This window comes from Carcharodon carcharias, chromosome 7 (genome assembly GCF_017639515.1).
Source record: "Carcharodon carcharias isolate sCarCar2 chromosome 7, sCarCar2.pri, whole genome shotgun sequence".
Classification (NCBI taxonomy): domain Eukaryota; kingdom Metazoa; phylum Chordata; class Chondrichthyes; order Lamniformes; family Lamnidae; genus Carcharodon; species Carcharodon carcharias.
The window spans coordinates 70,186,682-70,208,586 of NC_054473.1; positions in this window are offsets into that span (position 1 = coordinate 70,186,682).

A 21,905-nucleotide genomic window follows, 5' to 3' on the forward strand; every position below is an offset into this window, starting at 1 on the left:
GTCATTAAGTACTTATTTCCATTTTTAGTCTTAGGGAGGGGTCCTACACCATCAATCATGACCCTAGTAAAAAGTTCTTCAAATTCTGGAATTAGAATTAAAGGTGCCGTCTTAATATTGCTTGTGGTTTCTCTATCACCTACCTGACTTGTGTGACATGTTCTACAGGATTTGACTACATCCCTATACAATCCAGGCCAAAAAAAATGTTGTTGTATCTTCGGCTGTGTCTTTCTAATACCTAAATGTCTCCCCATTGGAATTTCATGAGCTATCCTCAGAATCTCATTTTTATACCCAAATGGGATAAAAAAATGTAATGCACCTCCCTCCAGCTTTCATTTGCTGAAACATGGTACAGCCTCCATTTTGTTATTAAAATATTATCCTTAAGGTAATGACATTCTGGAATACATTTTGCCTCTGTTTCTGTGTAAGCTGTCTAATATAAAACAAAAACAGAATTACCTGGAAAAACTCAGCAGGTCCGGCAGCATCGGCGGAGAAGAAAAGAGTTGACGTTTCGAGTCCTCATGACCCTTCGACAGAACTTGCGTTCGTGTCCAAGGAAAGAGTTGAAATATAAGCTGGTTTAAGGTGTGTGTGTGGGGGGGCGGAGAGATAGAGAGACAGAGAGGTGGAGGAGGGGGGGTGTGGTTGTAGCGACAAACAAGCAGTGATAGAAGCAGATCATCAAAAGATGTCAACGACAATAGTACAATAGAACACATAGGTGTTAAAGTTAAAGTTGGTGATATTATCTAAACGAATGTGCTAACTAAGAATGGATGGTAGGGCACTCAAGGTATAGCTCTAGTGGGTTTTTTTTTATATAATGGAAATAGGTGGGAAAAGGAAAATCTTTATAATTTATTGGAAAAAAAAAAGGAAGGGGGAAACAGAAAGGGGGTGGGGATGGGGGAGGGGACTCACGACCTAAAGTTGTTGAATTCAATATTCAGTCCGGAAGGCTGTAAAGTCCCTAGTCGGAAGATGAGGTGCTGTTCCTCCAGTTTGCGTTGGGCTTCACTGGAACAATGCAGCAAGCCAAGGACAGACATGTGGGCAAGAGAGCAGGGTGGAGTGTTAAAATGGCAAGCGACAGGGAGGTTTGGGTCATTCTTGCGGACAGACCGCAGGTGTTCTGCAAAGCGGTCGCCCAGTTTACGTTTGGTCTCTCCAATGTAGAGGAGACCACATTGGGAGCAACGAATGCAGTAGACTAAGTTGGGGGAAATGCAAGTGAAATGCTGCTTCACTTGAAAGGAGTGTTTGGGTCCTTGGACGGTGAGGAGAGAGGAAGTGAAGGGGCAGGTGTTGCATCTTTTGCGTGGGCAAGGGGTTGTGCCATAGGAGGGGGTTGAGGAGTAGGGGGTGATGGAGGAGTGGACCAGGGTGTCCCGGAGGGAGCGATCCCTACGGAATGCCGATAAGGGGGGTGAAGGGAAGATGTGTTTGGTAGTGGCATCATGCTGGAGTTGGCGGAAATGGCGGAGGATGATCCTTTGAATGCGGAGGCTGGTGGGGTGATAAGTGAGGACAAGGGGGACCCTATCATGTTTCTGGGAGGGAGGAGAAGGAGTGAGGGCGGATGCGCGGGAGATGGGCCGGACACGGTTGAGGGCCCTGTCAACGACCGTGGGTGGAAAACCTCGGTTAAGGAAGAAGGAGGACATGTCAGAGGAACTGTTTTTGAATGTAGCATCATCGGAACAGATGCGACGGAGGCGAAGGAACTGAGAGAATGGGATGGAGTCCTTACAGGAAGTGGGGTGTGAGGAGCTGTAGTCGAGATAGCTGTGGGTGTCGGTGGGTTTGTAATGGATATTGGTGGACAGTCTATCACCAGAGATTGAGACAGAGAGGTCAAGGAAGGGAAGGGGAGTGTCAGAGATGGACCACGTGAAAATGATGGAGGGGTGGAGATTGGAAGCAAAATTAATAAATTTTTCCAAGTCCTGACGAGAGCATGAAGCGGCACCGAAGTAATCATCGATGTACCGGAGAAAGAGTTGTGGAAGGGGGCCGGAGTAGGATTGCAACAAGGAATGTTCCACATACCCCATAAAGAGACAGGCATAGCTGGGGCCCATGCGGGTACCCATAGCCACACCTTTTATTTGGAGGAAGTGAGAAGAATTGAAGGAGAAATTGTTCAGTGTGAGAACAAGTTCAGCCAGACGGAGGAGAGTACTGGTGGATAGGGATTGTTGTTTGATGATCTGCTTCTATCACTGCTTGTTTGTCCCTACAACCACACCCCCCCTCCTCCACCTCTTTGTCTCTCTATCTCTCCGCCCCCCACACACACACCTTAAACCAACTTATATTTCAACTCTTTCTTGGACTCGAACGCAAGTTCTGTCGAAGGGTCATGAGGACTCGAAACGTCAACTCTTTTCTTCTCCGCCGATGCTGCCGGACCTGCTGAGTTTTTCCAGGTAATTCTGTTTTTGTTTTGGATTTCCAGCATCCGCAGTTTTTTTGTTTTTATTTTTATGTCTAATATAAATGTTGTATTTGCAAATCCTTTTTCTGCAACTCCACCAACTGCCTTAAGGTAAATACTTCAGTGAATTGTTTTCCCGACTTTCTTCCTGAACAATGTTATCAAACACAGTGTCAGCTAATTGGATTTCGACACCTTCTTCCTGCCTTTGAACTTCCTGCTCTTCTTGTTTCAACCTATTAGCCTGTGATCTCATTATCACACAATCTGGAAACAATGCGGGATGCTCTCTCTGCAACATTTCTGTTGAAGACACCTCTACAGCCTGCTCAAATACCATAGACAACAGCCACAATTGTGATCCAGTTATATCATCACCCAGAATAAATTTAACCCTTGCAATGGGCAAGTTGTCCACTACTCCAACAATTACCTCACCTGTTTTTCACTTACTCTCTAAATTTACCTTCCACAGTGGAATAGGGTTAGCATCTCCATGAACCCCACTTACTTACACCTGTTCCTGCAATACTCCCTCTGAAAACATACGTCACTTTCCCACAATATTAAGGATTGACAAGTTCCTGCGTCTCTTAAAATTTTAACTTTAACTACTCCACCCTGTACACATGGAAAGACTTTCCCTTGAAATGCAAAATCTCTAAACATTTCTGCAACTTGCTCCCCTGAATTCTCCAGGGTAAATTGTGAACACATTCCCACTTCTTTACCTATCATTGATTGTTCCTGCTTTACCTGTACACAAATCATTGGTTTTTCCTGTATTTGGACCTCAGATTCAAATGTCACGTCTACCCTCAGCACCTTCCTTTTTATTCTGAGAAAAAAAGTTTACTGTGAATTTCCACCTACTCCTTCTATTCCCTGACTACCCACCTTCCTTTTAGTTAAAAGGATGATGAGAAAAAGGTTTAACTCTATGAACTAACTTATAATCATCAGCTATCTCTGCTGTTTGTCTTACCATTTGAACGCTCTGTCCCTCCACATGAGTTCTCACTACCAAAGGAATTGAATCTTTAAATTCTTCCAAAAGAATTACTTCTTTAAGAGCTGCATATGTTGTTTATATTTTAATGCCCGTATCCATTGGTCAAAATTACTTTGATTTACTCTTTCAAATCAATATGAGGCTGTCTTCTTGAGTCCTAGATTTCTGCCTGTATGCCTCAGGAACCAACTCATATGCACTCAAAATGGCCTTTTTTACCATATCATAGTTCACCAACGTTTCTTCTGACAGTGAAACATAAATCTCATGTGCTCTACCAATCAACCTGGATTTTAACAACAATGCCCATTTTTCTTGAGGCCATTCCATTTGTTTAGCTATCTTCTCAACTGAAATAAAGAATGTTTCAACATGCTGTGAATGCAGGTGAAGTCAATAAGGTGGATGAGAGGTATAAAGGGTTTTTTGTCTAAAGTGAAAATTGGACAGTTGTTCATCAGATAATGGTACCACCCAAATATCGTAAGGAGATATTGTGAGTAGCACATGAAATCCCTATGGCAGGACATGTATGAATATGGAAAACCCAAGCATCAATGAACAGGCATTTTACCTGGCCAAGACTTCATAAGGACATAGTGTAATTTTGTAAAATGTTTCATATATGTCAGGTAGTAGGTAAGCCTCAACATGTAACCAAACCAGCTCTTTTAAACCCATACCAGTTTTTGAAGAACCATTCAGTCGTGTATTAGTAGATTGTGTAGGACCATTGCCCAAAATGAAAGCGGGATATCAGTTTATCCTTACAATCATGGATATTACAACCTGATTTCCAGACATTATTGCTTTAAGGGCAATTACAGCTAAGTTGGGTGTGGACAAGTTAACTCAGTTTTTAATTCGTTATGGCCTACCAATTAAAATATAATCTGACCAAGATTCTAACTTCATGTCTAAAATTTTCCAGGACATAATCAGCAATTTGGGTGTCAAACAACTAAAGTCTACTGCCTATCATCCACAAATGCAGGGAGCTTTAGAGAGATACCTTCAGTCTCTCAAAACCATGATTAAGACCTATTGCCATGAATACCCAAAGGATAGAGACAAAGGATTACATTTCTTACTATTTGCTACCAGAGATTCTCCAAATGAATCTACTGGATTTAGTCCATTCAAACTGATCTATGGTCATGAAATAAAAGGTCCATTAAACGTGATTCAGGAAAAGTTCCTAAAGCAGAAAGATGAATCCTCCATGTTGGAGTACATGTCCATGTTTCTAGAAAGGCTCACAGGAGCATGTAAAGTAGCATGAGAGCACTTAAAAATTTCCCAAGCCAAAATAAAAGAATGGGCAGACAAATATCAACAATTAGAATATTCTAAGCAGGAGACGAAGTATTGGTATTATTGCATTTGCTGGGTGAATCCCTGAAAGCGAAATTCAGTGGCCCCTACAAGGTAGTTAGGAGAGTCAGCAAAGTGACTTATCTGATAGATAACCCTGAGTATAGGAAGGATAAACGGTTATGTCACATAAACATGTTGAAGCAACATCATCACAGAGAATATGATAAGACAGAGTAAGTGTTTCATATGGTAGAAGTAGTGGAGGATGACAGAAACAGTAAGGGCAAGGTTGAAGGAGAAGTAGAAAGTGCCCAAAGCGAACCTCCTACAATTTGACTAGCCAATATGACAATGCTGGGACAGTGAGACACTGTATTCTCATATTTAGAGGAAGGACCAAGGGAAGATCTAATAAGGTTACTTAGGAAGTATAAGGGAATTTGTAGGGATACACCTGGATGTACTACGTTAGCTAAACATGATGTGGATGTAGGAGACTCAGTGCCGAAAAAAAATTTCATTATTGGTTGAGCCCAGAAAAAAAGCTCGGTTAGAAACAGAGATCCAATATATGCTGGAAAATCAATTGATTGAGCCTAGCCAAAGTGACTGGAGTTCACCGGTAGTATTGGTTCCTAATCCATTAGATTTTGTATAGACCATAGGAAAGTGAATGTAGCAATGAGGACAGATTAGTACCTAATTAGTACCAGTTAGAAGATTGGATCGATAGTGTTGGCAGTGCCTCATTTCTTTCTAAAATTGATCCATTGAAGAGATACTGGCAAGTGTCATTAACATCAAGGGCTGAAGAAATATCCGCTTTTGTTACTTCAATTGAGTTGTATCAATGTCTAGTCAGGCCACTTGGATTTAAAAAGGTCCCAGCTACATTTCAGAGACTTATGAATCAAGCCGCAGCTGAACTACCTAACTGTGTGGTTTATTGACACAATGTTGTAACATATAGTAAAACATGGGAAGAACGTGTAAAGCAATTAGAGGACTTGTTTAAGCAATTGCAGATGGCTGGCTTAGTCATAAATCTGGCCAAAAGCGAATTTGCAAAAGCTAGGGTAATTCACCTGGGTCACATCGTCAGACAAGGGCAAGTGTTGCCAAGAACAGCATAAATGAACTTTATTCGAATTCCCTATTCCTAAAACTAAAAAAGAATCCTGAGATTTTTAGAAACGTGTGGGTTTTAAAGGATGTTCGTGCCTAGCTTCAGCACAATAGCTGTACCCCTCACCAATTTGTTAAGAAAACAGGCAAAAGCGGTATTGTCAGAAGAATGCCAAGCAGCCTTTGAAAAACTGAAGGCAATCTTAATAAATGAACCAATGTTGGCCGCCCCTGACTTTACCAAACCTTTTAAAATGGCAATTGATGCTAGCGATTTGGACATAGGTGCAGTCCTATTACACAATGATAAATTAGGGATAAAGAAGCAGCTGGGGTGCTTTACCAAAAAACTAATTCATTATTGGAGGAAGCATTCTACAGTAAAAAAAAACTCTGTCATTGTTTGAAGTTTATATGAAGTTTGAATGTCTGACACGATATCAAAGAAATATTAATCTAAACTGATCATAATCTGCTGGCATTCATTGAAAAGTTTAAAACTCGAAATGCTGTTTAGATGGAGTCTACTGTTTCAATCATTCAATGTAAAGATTGTTCACATTGCCGGCAAAGGTAATGTGATGGCAGATGCATTGTCCCGGGTGTAAAATACTGAAATAAGTTAAAGGCATAAGAAATGCTGAAGATTTTATAAGATTATATAGGGGGAGGAAGGATGAATGGTAGTAAGTCTCATATTTTGTTGTCCATGTGTCACACACCTTGTGATGAAATGCATTTTTGAAATGAATTTCATCTCTTTTAAGGGTGGAGGCATGTAAGGAACATACCTTTTTATTTCGGTTGGACTATTGTAAAGAGCATATCTTATTATTTTCTGTTGGACTGTGAATTTGGATTGCAATAGCTGCATTTGAGAGATATGTCCACTGGAACAGGATAAGAGATAAATACAATGTTGCAGTCCTGGAACAGAGTGTGCCATGAAAGACAGGATGGTGCCCAAAAGGAGTCCTGGACCAAGGGAGCTGCCTGACAACAGCATTTTAATTGGCTCCTGACCAGGTGACCAGGGTTTTGTGTGAGAGCAGTGCCGAAAGCTCCTGGTCTACAAAGAGAAAACATCTTTTCCTCATATCTCTATAACTGCTCTCTCTCTCTCTGAGGAAACCCCTGTAAAAAGGAAAAGTACTCAATCAGTGAATTCAATACTGAAAGTACTGGAAGACCACCTCGCATCATCAACAAGAACTGAAAGGAATTTGGAAGACATTGAATAAAAATCAACCCATCAAATCCTGTGCTATTGAACTGTTTTATCCTACTCTTAAAATCCATGTTTTGTGCATCTTATGTGCCTTGTGTGTGGGTGTAGGGATTTAAGAAGAGGGTAGAGTTTAGGTTATAGTGTTGGAAATTAGCAGTTCATATTTCTTTCTTCTGCCACTGGTTGACGCCAGTTCAATAAACAGTTATTTACTCACTACATTTACAAACCTGGTGCTTGTATTCGGTTAACCTAAATTGAACAGTTAGTTAGAATTGGGGCAATCTGGTGGTTTGATCAAACCTTTCATATTTGCTGAGGCTCGGGGAACAGTGGGGCTTGATGTTACAGCATACTATCCCCAGTGAGTGGTGACATTTTTAATGTTTGTTATTGTACTTAACATCAACCATATTTTAAAATAGGATTGTTTATACATTTGCTTTGAAAATTTTCTTTCCTCTAAGTATTAACATTTTAGATTAAAATGCTTCACATTTTAATGATGCTGAGTTTTTTAGTTATGCTTTTCAGATTTAAATTAAGATTGCCAAATACTTAATGAAATCATCAATTTTACAAAGAGGCACGATCAGTCAGCCTGTGCTGAAAATAGGTCAAGATTTTTTCAATAAAATAATTGTTTTCAAGCAAAATACAATTTACATTCCTCCCAAAATAAACTGCCTCCAGTTGTGCGTCACTTTATACTATAAGAGCAAGAGAATGTGTCTGTTAGTGTGATGCAATCTGTTTGGCTGATATGGCTGTCATCATTGAATAGTTTGCAGCCTATGCAAAGCAGTGAGGTGTGGGTGTAAGGCTTGCAGCAGTGTTAAATGTTAGGTTGAAGTAAAACATCTGAATGTTGGTTATGAACACTGATTGGTAGTTTTTCTTTTATTTTTTCATGGGATTTGGGTTTCACTGGCTAGGCCATCATTTACTACCCATCCCTAATTGCCTTGAAAGGGTGGTGAGCTGCTTCTTGAACCGCTGCAGTCCATGTGGTGTTGGTACACCCACAGTGCTGTTAGGGAGAGAGTTCCAGGATTTTGACCCAGTGACAGTGAAGGAATGGTGATATATTTCCAAGTCAGGATGGTGCGTGGCTTGGAGGGGAACTTCCAGGTGGTGATGTTCCCATGTGTGTGTTGCCCTTGTCCTTCTAGATGGTAGCGGTCGTGGGTTTGGAAGGTGCTGTTGAAGGAGCCTTGGTGAGTTCCTGCAGTGCATCTTGTAGTTGGTACACACTGCTGGCACTGTGCATTAGTAGTGGAGGAAGCGGATATTGAAGGTGGTAGATGGGGTGCCAGTCAAGTGGGCTGCTTTGTCCCTGATGATGTCAAGCTTCTTGAATGTTGTTGGAGCTGCACTCATCCAGGTAAATAGGGAGTATTCCATCACACTCCTGACTTGTGCCTTGTAGATGGTGGACAGGCTTTGGGGTGTCAGGAGGTGACAGGATTCCCAGCCTCTGACCTACTCTTGTAGCCACAATATTTATATGGGTGATCCAGTTCCAATTCTGGTCAGTTGTAACCCACATGATGTTAGAAGGGGTTTCAGCAATGGTAATGCCATTGAAAGTCAAAGGGAGATCGTTAGATTCTCTATATTCAGTACTGTTGGTAGGTGAGTCCTGGGGGTGTGATGATTTCAGCAGTGCATGAGGCTCGGAATGCAGTTGGTAAAATATGGTATTTGAGGATCATTCACTGACCTTGACCACTTGTGTGAGGCCATTGAACTTCTTATGGGACTGTAGCTGGGTCCTCAGAGCTCAACTCCTGGTTCCTTGGCTAGCTGCTCCCACTGCCTTTTGAGAATGTATCTGGAGGGCCATCTCAACCCCTGCAGATACAGGGCATCTCTCCTGCTTTCCACCTCTTTCACCAAGGCCTCCAGCACAGCGTCCAAAAAGCATGGAGCTTGATCTCTCCCTTTTTCTGCCATTATTTAATGTTTTCCAGGTCAAGTTCATTCGTACTTAAATCCCAGCACCTGCTCTTTAAAAGGTGCAGGAAGTGCAGGCTAGCTTGAAGCAGTACAGCCTATCTTTAAGTGATATTAGCAAGTTATAGTTTTGGGGCCCCTGCTGATATGTGCAGCTAATGGACACCACAGTTAGTACTGGCTTTATGCAGCAATCATTCAGTTGAGCAGGCATGAACCTGGCCTGCATTACATTGAGCTGGCATGGATGAAGAACAAATTGCCATCCTTGTCTTCATTTTCAGAGACAATCCAATGTATCCTCTACAAGGTTGAACTACAATTATTTGGGCCTTGGTAAAATTGGAGTAGTATTTAGCTTTAGTCTCCTTACCTCAGGAAGGGATATTTCCCTTTGAGGGAGCAAAACAAAGTTTAATTAGATTGATTCTGAGAATGAGGGGATTGTCTTATGAGGAGAGATTCAGTAGACTGGATCTATATCTTCTACAGTTTAGACAAACAAGAGGTGTCATTGAAATACATGCAATTCTTAAGGGGCCTGACAGGGTAGATGCTGGGAGGATGTGTTCCTGGCTTGGGAATCTAGAACATGGGGTTACAGTCTCAGGTTCAGGCATCAGCCATTTAGGACTGGGCTGAGGAGAAATTTCTTCACTCAGACCATTATGAATCCTTAGAATTCTTGACTCCAGAGATGTTCAGACAATCATGGACGCAAGGGATTTGGAAAAAGTGTGGGAAAGTTGAGTTGACGTAGATGACCAGCCATGATCTGATTAAATGACAAAGCAGACTCAAGGGGCTGAATATTCTACTTCTGCTCCTTTTCCTTCAGTTCTAAATGTTGTAATATACCTTTAAGGGATAGCAGCATGCCATCACTTTAAGGGAAGTATGTCATGTGATCCAGCCTCAGCTTCACTTTTAAGCAGAGCACATGCAGACAGCTCTACAGATCTGATGTCTTCAAGATTTCTGTTCATGTATATTTGTCCTCATGTGCCAGGTTTCAATAAATGAACTCACATCATGTTTACCCTATCCCTTATGAGTGATAGGTGTCTTTATATCATTATGACACACACATTAAACTCCAGGGAATACAAATCAAGTTTAGGAAACCGGTCCTCACAATTTAACCCTTTAAACCAAGACTGAAAGCTAGTAAGCAGGTACAGCAGGTAATAAGGAAGGCAAATGGAATTGTGGCATTTATTGCTCAAGGAATAGAGTATAAAAATAGGGAAGTATTGTTGCAACTGTACAAGGCATTGGTGACACCGCATCTGGAGTACTGTGCACAGTTTTAGTCCCCTTACTTGAGGAAGGATGTAGTTGCATTGGAGGCGGTTCAGAGGAGGTTCATTAGATTGATTCCAGAGATGCGGGGCTTGTCTTATGAGGAGAGATTGAGCAGTTTAGGCCTATGCTCGCTACAGTTTAGAAGGATGAGAGGAGATCTAATTGAGGTATATAAGATGCTGAAGGGGATCGACAAAGTAAACATGGAGTGGATGTTTTCCCTTCTGGGGCATCCTAGAATGAGTGGCCATAGTCTTAGGCTAAGGGGTGATAGATTTAAATCAGAGATATGGAGGAATTACTTTTCTCAAAGGGTCGTGAATCTATGGGATTCACTACCTCAGAATGCAGTGGATGCCGGGAAGCTGAATAAACTTAAGGAGGAGATAGGCAGATTTTGAATTGGTAATAGGTTGAAAGGTTATGGAGAGAGGGCAGAACATTGGAGTTGAGGCCAAAATGAGATCAGCCATGACCATATTTACTAATGGGGCAGGCTCGAGGGGCTGAATTGCCTACTCATGCTCCTAGTTCCTATGTTCTTATGTCAGGTTTTTCCAGGTAGGAAATTAACTTCAGTCCTGGCCACAAAGAAGAAAAAGTGAAAGATGTCAAGAAATTATTAGGATCAAGTTTAAAATCTACCAAAAGAACAACATATGTTGAGACAGTCATGGACTGCACAGCCTTTCCCTATAAGGATAGTATGCAAATACAGGGTGAATCAGAGAAAAGATAATGATTGTCAAGAAATTGCTGTCTATAAAATGCACTCATGGATGGTATTCAAAGGTTCATTGAACTAATAATGTGCACCGTGTATTGAATTTACTTATGAAAACTCTCTATCATTGTACTCTAAACTTGGCATGAGCTACTTAGCAGTGTTCAATCAATACATCTTGTAATTAAAATGCACCTGTGGGTGAATGCCTTTTTAATAGCATCTGACACCACAATGATTTTTGGCACTTAGTTTTTCTTGAAAAATTCCAATCTTTGGTTTATCACTTGAAGTACAAACGTGGCACTAGCTTAATTAAACAATCGACGCCTGTTCAGATTACTTTCATTTTGTGAGTGCGCAGCATATTAAAAGTCAGAGCAGATCTCAAAGAGATTGATGTAGATAAAATCAAATTTAATGAATTTCAGTTCCGATATTAAAACTTGCTTTCATTCTTTATAATTGATTTGTCTCCCCAAGAAACAACATAATCGATTCTGCTGATTTCTAAATCGATTACATGTCCCTGTATGTGAGTCGCCTTGCTTTCAAAGTATTATTAAATGTTTTGATGTCCAGGAAGATTATTCTAAATAGGACAAACACATTGTACTAAACTGCAAGGCAACATTTTGTAAAAGTACATTGATTCAGCTCTTACGGCTTGGATTTTGAATGAGAGCTGCAATAAAATATTCAGTTCTTTCACCTTCCAATTCACTGATGTTCAGAATGCACATGGGGCACTGGATCGCTCAATGTTGGTTTAAGGATCAAATGGTTCCACAAGTACTTGTTAAGAGAGCACTATTCAGCTGCTCGAGAGCATCTCCACAGATAGCATCACGAGTGGAGCAGTTAGAACTGTTGGAGGAATTTTAAGCCCAAAGAACAGCTTGGCTTGTGAGGGGCTAAAATATTACTGAGTTTTCAAATGGGAGACAACCTTGCCTCACTTCCAGGTTTAATGGAAGTGAGCTTGGATGTCAGTGAGCAACTGACAGGCTGCCGGGGATTTCCTAATTGGATGTGGGCATGTTGTTATTGGGAAAATTTACCACCAGGGGAAACGTTAATGAGGTATTTTTAAATTGTTTTTAACTTGGTTCCAACTTTTACTTGAGCGGGATAGATTTCCCAGTGCTCAGGAAACTGTCAAGAGAAGTGGAGATGAGTTTGAGCAGCAGTTCAAGTGGGTATTTAAATTTGTCATTGTTCCATCTGAATAAAATCTCACTTGCTGCAGTTTCTGTCTCAGCTCCTGCCGGCAAATGTCTGGCAGAGAGAGCTCGTTTGGATTCAGCACTTTTCAACCTTGGAAGATTTCAAATTGACAAAATTAGGATGGGGTGTGTGTTGTAGGAGTTTGACAGGACATCAGAAGAAGATTGACAGCAATGCTGGTGGAATCAGCACATACACAGGAGAGAGGTCCACAGGAGGGAGGTTTACATCTGGTGGAAGGCAAAGGGGCTCATCACTCATTTCCAGAGAAGGAGAACATAGAGGAGGAGGAGGAGCACGAGTATGAAGATAGGAGCAGAGCAGCCGATCCAACTGCTGCCGGAATGCCAGGAATGCCCTATTATCACAATAGCTCACCAAATGTGATGGGGTCCAACTTTGTGGGGGAGGGTGTGTCTGTCAGCACTAGGTTAAGTTGCTGATGTGCTGCTATAGTATTGTCCTTTTCAGTGATAACCCACGTGTTCAGCATCTCTGTGCATTGGAACAGAGCTTGGAGAGGGTCATGCCGCCTGATGCGGACTCTCTACAGCTGTCCCTGTCACCAACGTCCGCTTGTCCTCACATCTAAACTGTGAATGACCAGCTGAAAAGCCTACTAATACTCTAAGTGAATCCACCGGAGTGCGGGTATTGTGCTGGTGTGCACCTATAGTCTTCTGACAGTGCATGCGCAGAAAGAATAGGCAGACGAAGAGTGCAAGCGGCCTTTGCATTTTTCAGGAAATCTCATCCACGGGTGGGATGTGGTTTCCTGAAGCTTTCATAAAATAAATAATAAATTTCCCTAACTTTACAAACATGCCCCAGCTCTTGTGGCACTGTCACATGATGGGACATGTTTAAATAAATTTTTACTTTATTTATTAAAAAGTTTTGTAACCCACTCAATCTCCCTGAGGTAACTCTGTGCCTCAGGGAGATTGCTGCACTCTTTCATGCACATGCGCAGGCCCCAACTCTCCCTCCTCCCCCACCCGCACAGATAGTGCTGAACACTACTGGCCACGCATTACGCTGGCAGACGCTAATTGGCGCTAATCGGCACGCAGCCGATCACGGGCGGTGATTGGCTCTGCGCCCACCCTCGCCCGCTCCCGCCCACAATAGGAAAAATTCTCCTCATAGGAATTGGAGCAGGAATAGATCATTCAGCCCCTTGAGACTGCTCCGCCATTCAGTTAGATCATGACCTATCTCCTACCTCAATGCCATGAAATGCATTGAGCTTGAAGGCTGGATGATGCTGAAAGTTGAGATGGGAGCAAGGATTGGTGTGACTGAGAGCACTTAACAAGACAGAGAGAAGGGGAGTGAGCTTAAACCATAGGATACAGCTGAATCAAAAAATTTTCCTACTTTCCCTGGCTTGGTTAAGTCATTAAACTATCTTGCCTCCATGAAGTGGGCACAATGTTCCTGCTGCTCACCACATCACCCAGACAGAGCAGCAGGTTTCTTCCTACCAGTGCTGTCCAAAGAATGACCCTCACTCCCAACAGTGATTCCCCCACTTTGCCACTGAATCTAGGTGCTACCCTTACTCCATGTCCATCATTTATTCTAAACACATTCTATTTCCATCATGCCTGCTGTTCAGCTTGGAGGCATGAAGGCTTGAATTCAAAATGAATTGGTTCAATTGAGTTGCGATCACAGATTCTGACCTAGGCAGTTGACTTTTACAACATTCCACCCCAACTCCCCCACCACCACCCCCACACCTCCTCCCCACCACCCCCTCACCCACCCCCCAACAGGGAAGCTGCCTTCAGATTAATATCAGAGTCATACAGTCAGCTTATGGGCATTTATTTTGAACATCCAACAATCAGGGGTTGAGTGTAGAGTTGAATTATCTCCCTATGTCACCTAGAGGTATAAATTCAGTTGGATTACTGCAATAGACCATCACTTTACATTAAAAGGGCTTGTTATTTGGAGAAAAGCAGAAAGGGCTATATTTTTGATGTCCAACCCCATCTGCTGCAGAGGTTAGGTTCTTGGTCATTCTGAAGTGAGATTCAGTCAAAATATCATTTGCAAAAGATACAGCTGTGTAATTTGTGAACAGGCTGCAAAGCTTCATAAGGACTTCTGAGCCTTCTTATTCTAACTTTGTACTTTCTAGGGTGCTTGAACACATGCAGGCACAGATTAAAATATCTTTCTTAAAGTTTTTTTCGAACTTATTAAGAAATTGACTGGTGTACGCCAATGAAATTATTAAGCAGCTCAGTGTTGTTTTTTTAAAAGTCATTTTCAATTATTTTAAATCAAGTTACTCGCAGCCTGAGGACGGAATACTTATTATAAGTGTGAATTTTGCTGCTAAACCCATTTTCTGTTGTGTTAGTAAAACAGCACCAAGTTGCCACTCTTGAGTACATCGTAGGAACATTGGAACAGAAGTAGGCCATTAACTCTCTAATTCTGTGCTGCTATTCAATGATTTCATGGCTGACATAAGTGCATTGAACAACCTTTACCCCTTTTCCTTTAACACCTTTAGACAACAAAGATCCATCAAGATTCAGTTCTGAAAAATTACAATCTATCTAGAGTCAGTTGTCATTTGTGGAAGAGAGTTCCAAATTTCTACCCCATTTGGTGTGTAGAAGTGTTTCCTAATTTCCCCCTGAAAGCTCACACTGTAAGGCTGGAATTTCTAAGTGTGGGAGTAGGCGAGTAAAACAACGTTTTATTTTCACGCCGTATCGTCCCAAACACGCCTCATTATTTACGCACTCCCAGGAAACACGCCACATCCCTGGCGGGGGCCTCTCATTCACCCTCTTGCCATCACCCCGCTGCTGCATCATGCCAGGCGCCATGTTTAAATTCCAGCTGCACGCATACATCTCAGTACTTTCAGCTCACCACTGATGTATTCAGACGAATGGTCTTCCTCAGGGAAGTGTGCTTGCACTGCTGCTGTACAACATCTACATGAATGACCAACCTATGGACAGTGTCACATGCCGTTTTATATATGCTGATGACTTATGTGTCACTGCCCTAAGCACTGATTTTAACACAGTGGAGAAAACGCTTTCTGAGGCCTTGGAGGGACTAACATCCTACTATGAAGAAAACCACCTTCGCGCAAACCCATCAAAGATGCAAGTTTGTGCATTCCACCTCAGAAACCGTGAAGCCAAACGCCAGCTTAATCTAACCTGGTGTGGAGCAACACTGACGCATTGCGAGCACCCTATCTACTTAGGAGTTGCCCTTGACAGATGCCTCACCTTCAAGAGCAACATTGAAATGACAAAGGCAAAAGTGAGCGCATGAAACAACATCCTGAATAAGCTCACGAACACAAAATGGGGAGCAAACTCGAAAACATTGCGAACCAGTGCACTTGTTCTTTGCTATTCCACTGCTGAATAGCCTTTCCTACATGGGAAAGATCTACTCATGCTAAGAAGATGGATGTTGTTCTGAATGCAGACTTATGACAGGTTGTTTAAAACCAACAAACACCAACAGCCTATTTATCCTGGCGAGTATTGCTCCCCCTGAAATAAGAACGGTAGCCAGCAAGAAAGAGCGACTCCGTCAAACATTAGATGAGAGGCACTCTCTACATGGTCATACACCTACACCCAGCTGCCTAAAGTCAAGGAAGAGCTTGATGAACAGTTTTGTTCCATTACAATCAACCCCATCTGAAGCCCGCATCGCCCTTTGGAAAGACCAGCTCGCCAGTCTCGAACAACCCCCAGTGATGGAAATTCTACTGGATGAAAGCCTTCCCCCAGGAGCTAGTTGCAACTGGGCAACCTGGAAGTGCCTTAACAGATTTAGGACTGGTGTAGATCATTCAAAGGTGTCACTAAGCAAATGGGGATATACAACCAGCCCAACAACTTATGAATGTAGAACTGAGCCACAGACTATGCAACATCTCCTGCAATGCCTATCGCTAGAGGAACCCTGCACTGTTGCAGATCTTGCCGAATTCAACAACAAGGCGCAAAAATGTGTCCAGTTCTGGCATGATACGAAGAAGACCACTGCTGCTTGGAAGACATGGCCCTGAAACTGAAGAAGACTGCAGCCCACAGGTTAAGTAAAGTATCAAGCGACTTTTGGACACTGTGGAGCCTGCCAGAATGTCCCCTGCCCCCGCTCTGGCCGCAGGATGGGCAGCAACAGCACTAAGCCGGCTTGGGAAGCGGTGGCAGTGGTGGTCAGTGCCAACACCCTGCAAAAGAGGTGAGACACCCAATGCTGCAAGAGAACGAATGATCAGCCCTGTTCCGCCAGGGTAAGTCACTCATCTTATCACTCAACCCACACACTCACAAACCCATCATTACATCCAAAGGGCCCGCACTCATTGCCAGTTCAAAGGACATCACCATTCACCAGCGCAGAGGCATATATCTCAGTGGGACCTAGCTATAGAGTAGCCCTGGGATCACAATCTGGTGAACGCATCGCACTGTCTGATCTACAGCAGGCGGACGCAGGGACTCCCCAAGTCCCTGGCATTCGGAGGGCTGTTGGAGGCCAGAACGTTGCTGAGTCCAAGTCAGTTGATGAGCGTCTGGACTCGGTCATGTCACAGTTGCTGGAGCTGCAAAGGCTAGCTCGGGAACATCAGGAAGGGATGTCCGCTGCATTCCTCAAATTGCAAGGCATCTTGGAGGAATCCGTCCATCTTCAGGCTGAGGTGATAGCACCGGCATTGCAATGCACCGAGGTCAACACTGGTAGGATGGCGGCCGCCATGGAGACTTTGGTCCAGGACTTAACTCTTGCACTGCTGCACAGGCTCAACTCCATCGCTGATGCCATTGTTGGCCTCCAACAGTGTGTATGCGAAAGGGGTGCTCGATCTCACTCCAGCTACCCCCGCTCCTCAAGGAGTCAGCCTGATGCCCTCGGGCACCCATAGGGAGCAGGATCAGCAGGTGCACACTACAGGCCCATCCATCCAGACGCCTCCGAGAGTGTCTGGCCCATCCAACTCCCCTCTTCCCGTGAACTCCGCAGATCCAGCTTCACAGGCCGAGGAGGGTGCCACTGCCACACAGCAGGACGCCGAAAACAGGCTGGGGCCCTCCATGTCTCAGCCCTGCCAAAATCATCACAGACAGGGCATCACAGTCAGCAGGCTATCTCTACCTCCACTGTGGATGTCCGGGAAGCACCAAGATGTAGCGGCAGTGTTGGGAAAGTTAAGGAAAAGTAGTTGCACAGCCTGGGCACAGGTGTTGATCACTTGTACATAATGTTCACTATTGTCAAAAACCCCCAAGAATGTCTCCCTGCCAATGGCTTCTTGTTCTGATGAGCAGTGTTCTTGTCACTCAGAAGTAAAACCTTTCTGCACAAGATAAAGGCAGATGTCTCAGTCCAGGGCCTCTTCCCTGTGCCTTGTGCAGCCTTCAGACCAAATTGATGGTCCAGCCTCACACTCCATGGAAACATTACTGATGCCTGCACCTCGGCAGTGCTGGTCATTGCAGACCAAATGTACTGGACAGATGGCACAGAGTTCTCTCGGTTTGCTCTCAGCACTTTTAAGGAGGGGCTGGCCCCCATCTCTTCAGCATCTGTGACCATTGATGTTGCATTCCAGGTGTTGAAGCCGGACAAAGCATCAGATGCTTCTAAAGTTTCATGGCTGCATCTCTAAGATTTTACCCTGATCACAGAGCGCAAGTGAGCTGCCCTCGGCCAGACAGGAGTCAGACATTCTCCAGATCTATGGAGTGTCCTGACTGCATGTTGTCATCATCCTCCTGCAATCAAGCGACTATTAGCGCCTCCAAGACAGGAATATTCTCACAGAGGTTTTTGCGCTGACATAAGCCAGACTGGAGTCAAATGTTCACAACTGCGGTGTGAGGATTTACAGGGACACCTCACTGCATGTCGTCATCACCCTCCACAAATCTGGCAGCTATGAGGGCCTCCCGAGCACACCTGCCTTGTCTAGCAAGTGCGAGGGCCTCATCCCCATCATCGTTATGTCTGAGGACCTCCTCAGCCTCATCCCTTTGGGTGTCCTCCTCATTGGAGGGGACATGCAGCTCCTCCATCTCTTCCTCAGCCAGCTCTGCTCCCCATTGCAGCGCCAGGTTGTAAAGGGCACAGCAAATGACAACGATGCATGACACCCTATGTGGACTGTATTGCAGGGCTGCACCAGATCAGTCCAGGCACTGGAGCCTCATCTTCAGCATCTCAAGGGTCTGCTCCACCAAGTTGTGAGTTGCTGCATGAGCCTCATTATAGTGTTGCTCTGCTGCAGTCTGAGGCCATTTCATGGCCATTAGCTGTGTCACCAGCCACGGCCTCTGCAGGTAGCCCTTGTCCACAAGGAGCCAACCCTGCAGCCTCTGTGGACCCTGGAACACTGCAGGGATCTGTGAATGAATCAGTTTGTAGGCGTCGTGCACAATCTCTGGAAACCGCGCGTAAACCTACAGGATGCGTTTCTGGTGGTCGCACATCAGCTGCACATTCAGAGAATGGAAGCCTTACGGTTGATGTAGTTTACTGTGTGTTGCGACAGAGATCTGAGCACCACGTGAGTGCAGTCGATGGCACCCTGCATCTGTGTGAAATCTGGCCGAATCCAATCGCTCTTGCATCCTGGCTATCCTGGTCCCGGGGAAAATGCAAAAAGTTGTGTGCCCTTGCGAAGATGGCATCGGTGATGTCATGGATGCATTTGTGGGTGGAGGCTTGAGAGATCCCACAGTGGAGCCACTGGCATCGAAATTAGGCGCCGCAGTCACTTTCACAGCCACTGGCAGTGGATGCCCTCCATGTTCTCTGCCAAATCCTGCAGTAAATGGCAGATATGAGTGACCAGTTCCCTAGACATGTGCAGTCTTCAGCATCTATACACCCTGGATGTCACTAGGCGTTGACCTGCAATGGCTCACTGTGGCTCTTGGGCAATATGTGCTGGAGCCCCAGCCGCCCTTTCTTCCTGAGGTTGCTGTTCCTGCCTCTGCACAGCCAGGAGTCTTAGTCGCTCTCTTCTCCATCTTCTTCACACTCTGTAGGCCGTCAGGCATACAGCTAGTTCACCAGGCTCCATGACCCTGATGTACCTCTCCTGCAGGATGAAAGAGAGAGACTCGTGGTTGGCATAAGTGTACTAAGAACCTGCCCTGGTTAAGTGTGATGGCTGCTTCCTTAACATTTCCTGAAGAATGCTGGCCACCCCAAATGCTTGTGCACTATATTCAATGGCAGGGCGCCACTTGCCCACCCCCACCCCCACCCGCAAAACCCCCTCCCACCCCCGCCACCAGTTGCCCCAATGGCAAGGTTGCACTTGCGCCCCCCCCACCCCCCCCCCCACCGTTCCCCCTTACCCTCACAAGTTGCCTCAATGGCATCGCTGTTTAAACCTTCAATTCATTCACATTTAAGCCAATTCCTTGAGGTCAAACATACTTGCATTTCAATTTTCCCAAGATTAAAACAATGAATTTGGATCAGGTTTATAAAAAGCTTCATCTTTGCACTGATTTGATTGATGAGGATAAATGCTAGGTAGACATTAACTTTGCCAAAAAATTCATTGAGTCAGAACAGCTTCAAATAACTTGGTGTCAGCAAGGAAACTCCAAGAAATATTTATACATGTATTGTTTCATTTCTTGTTCATCAGAAAATGTTTGGAGATCTCATTTGTTCATACATTAGCTTTCACAGATGCAATCATCTGCATGTTGCTTTCAGAATTGAACCATATATAGGATTAATAGCACTGTGAAAACCCCTAAGTCAATAAGCATGTAATAACTTAGATTACAGTCTAAACTGTATATTTGGAAAATTCTGTGAATAGGACTGACAGCTGAATAAGCAATTGCTCAGAAACATGTGTGAAATTGTCCAAAAATCCATGCAAGGCTATTTTCCCCTTTATTCCCCTTTTGATCAGCGAGACCCAAGCTAAAAACAAATATGATATTAGGAGAAAATGCTTAAGCTAAAGTGATGGATAGAAAACCTTACTGCTTGTTTGTAACTATAATAATGTTTATTTAGCTGCTTAAAAACAACTTTTGTTGAAGGGAATAGAGAGGGAATGGCTCCTTTTTTTTGTTTCATTCTGGAGTTGTGGGCACCTCTGGCAAGGCTGGCATTTATTCCCCATCCCTCGTTGCCCTGAGAAGGTGATGGTAGATCTCCTCTTTGAACTGCTATGCTAATTTGATGAAATTGAGTGGCTTGCTATGCCAGGCCAGAGAGCAGATTTCCTTCTCTGAAGGACATTAGAGAGCCAGGTGTATTTTTTACAGTGCTTCAGGTTCCAAGGCCATTTCTATTGCTTGGTGCCAGCCCACAAAACTTATTGAATTCTTTTGCACAATTTGCTATGGTGAGACTCAAACTCGCAACCTCCAGTCCAGTAGCAAAATCACAACAATAGCAGTGGGGCTGCTCATAATACAGTAGCATACACATACATAGTTTCTTGGTGAGAGGAATGGCCCCTCCTCATGTTGGGCTTTCTAAGATGTAAAAGCATTTTAAAGTAGGTTTTGTTCCGTATCCAGCGCAACAGGTCAGTGAGACTTCTTGGTTAGCATTTTAAGGTTACATAACCTTTTACAGCGAAAACACGAAAGAAAAATATGTCAATGTGACGGAGAAGAAAATGCAAGTTCTTCAGGAACAAAAAGTCAACTCTTCAGATTTTAAAATGAACCAAATATCCTAACATTATGGTATTTAGAAAGGTAAATTTTAAATTGAATTTTGATGTAAAAGCCAGGGATTGAAATTCAAAATGGCATCCATTGTCGGCATGGTCCTTGGGGTATGAACTGTACCAAGAATCATATGGCTGTGGTAGTCTGGTAAGTAAATTGTATGAATGTCAAGAAGATATAATAATGTTTATAATGTTATTGGAAATTATTTTAAAACAGAGTTCTAGTGATGTCTGAGTCAATGTGTGTGTACGTGTGTGTCTTAATTGGATTGAAACCAGCTGATCTAGAGGCTTTGACGTTTAGAAGAGAGGTAGGTTTGAAATGTTAATTAGGTAAACATATGGAAGTTACAAGGTGAAGTGCAAAGGTGGCAATTTGCATTTTTAACTAAAGCATTCAAAAGAATGGGTGAAATATTACACTTAACCAGAAGAAGCCAAACAATGTGTTCATTTTCTCTAAAGCTTAATAATAAAATTGGTGTTATGCAAGGGGTATATTGTTAGAAGAGGTAAAGTTTAAAAAATCTAATAATACAATGAGAATTTGCATTCAAAGAGGAAAATATATATAAAGGAAGAGAAGGCTGTTGGCAAAAGAGGAGGGATTCTAAGATCTAAAGCCTCCCCCCTGTAAGCTTCAAGCTGCTGTCTACAAGGACCCAGAGCTGAAAGAAACTCGTTTTGAATGAGACTATCCAGAGTGTGTTTTACCAGGGGTCTGTTAAATCTATGGAAAAAAATTTCCTCCCATTGGGGGGGTTGTGTGGGCACGAACCCAATCGGCGCCCCCGATCGGGGCTGTGCCGCCATTTTACGTGGGCAGTCCAATTAAGGCCC